The 1,682-nt window shown below is 44.8% G+C and overlaps 1 non-coding gene across 1 annotated transcript; it reads left to right on the forward strand.

Moving 5' to 3' along the window:
• Positions 1-906: 906 nt before the first annotated feature.
• On the forward strand, positions 907-1,089 carry LOC121618998. The gene has a single exon (XR_006007463.1). It is a non-coding gene; the product is annotated as a U2 spliceosomal RNA (small nuclear RNA).
• Positions 1,090-1,682: the final 593 nt, after the last annotated feature.

Raw genomic sequence — 1,682 nt, forward strand, 5'->3', positions numbered from 1 at the left:
GCTTGGACAACATCACCATCAAGTCCTAAATCCTAAAGACCTTGTTGGTTCAGGTAACTGCAATGTCTTAGACCCTGCTAAACCTGCAGTTCCAACATACAGCCCAGAGCCCACAACCATCCCCCAACCCATCACTGCCATCCTGCCTAGTCTGGTGATGATGATAGCGATCTTGGGGCTTAGAGAGCCTTTTTATCTTACTACTCACTAGTTATTGAGCAACAACCCCTCACGCATGCCAGTGAATGAGCTAAAATCTCCTATCTGATGGACTACCTCAATGCCACTGGGCTTTTCTGGGCTTTGAAAATGTGGATTGAATTTTGCAGCCTTGGTGCTAAAAGTGTCTGTAATAAGGAGGCTCTCCAGGGAGCTTTCCAGAATGCCCTGTCTGAATTCATGAGGAATTGGTGTCTAGGAATGAGCCCAGTGACCTGAATGAATTAATCTCTCTGGTGGTCCACATAAGTCCGTGAGCATTGGAGGGAGACAGCAGCTAAGAGTACATCATCAATAAAGGCAGTGGCATTTGAATACCAAGAGCTGCCTGTCTTGTGGTCAGGTTGGCCATTTTCTCGGCTCCTGTCCCTAACATGAAGTAAAAGGGAAGACTCGGCAGTAGTGGGAGATATACTGTTTCGTCAAAGAACCTGCTGATCTCCCCCCAGATCTTTGCTAAATGGCACCCTCTTCTGGCAAAGACAGTCCATCACCTTGCCAAAGCTCACTGACTCTTTGACTGAGGTCAATGATTGTGGTGATTGGTGAGAGTTTCATTGATCAAGAGACTGTAACTCAGTTGTGAATCGACACTGTTCCTCTTGACTTTCCTCTTGAGGCCAAAGCCCTCAGTGGACAGCTCCTCGCTCAGGTTGGGGTGAAAACTGTTCAAGTAGTTCTCTCAGGTAACCACCAGGGAAGGCGGTGGTTAAGTTTTCATTGTTCTGATTGGAACAGATCTGATATGTCCTCCATTGGGGGACAACATATTAAATAGATTTTTAGCACCGGCAGCTGAAAAAGGGGCTTGCTCTGTTACTCCATGCATCGACCTGGTATTGCACTGCTGCCGGGAACGGTACTTTTGCCTTAGTGCGGTGATGGTGGTATAGTGGTGAGCATAGCTGCCTTCTAAGCAGTTGACCTGGGTTCGATTTCTGGCCATCGCAGATCAGTATCCTTCTCAGTGCAGAAAGGAGCACTACCACACATCATTCATTCTGCTGTCAGACTGTACATGTGGTTAGGCAATAACAATATCCTCTGTGATTACAAACACCAAAAGACACTTTCTATTTTTTTTAGGTCCTCTTCCCACCAGCCAGATGTATAATCTCTTTCTCCCTGAACATGAAGCTATGGTGAAGTACAATCACGACTTTTTGGCTGCTGGTATTTTTAGATATTCTTCTTTTCTGGTGGATGCTGTGTTTTTTTTCTTTGTTAATGTGTAATAATAGTATAATAATCAGATCTGCTTTCGCACCTCTCCATGCTAACATGGCCCTCTCCAAACTAGACCTCCATAATGCCTACCATCTTGTCCAAATCAGAGTGGGAGACAAGGGGAAACAGCATTTAACATATTACATGGTAATGTTGAGTATCTGGTAATGCCTTTTGGAGTTAATAATGCAGTTTTCCAGAATCTGGTGAATGATGTGTTGAGAGATATGATTGGA

This window comes from Chelmon rostratus, chromosome 15, assembly GCF_017976325.1.
Source record: "Chelmon rostratus isolate fCheRos1 chromosome 15, fCheRos1.pri, whole genome shotgun sequence".
NCBI lineage: Eukaryota > Metazoa > Chordata > Actinopteri > Chaetodontiformes > Chaetodontidae > Chelmon > Chelmon rostratus.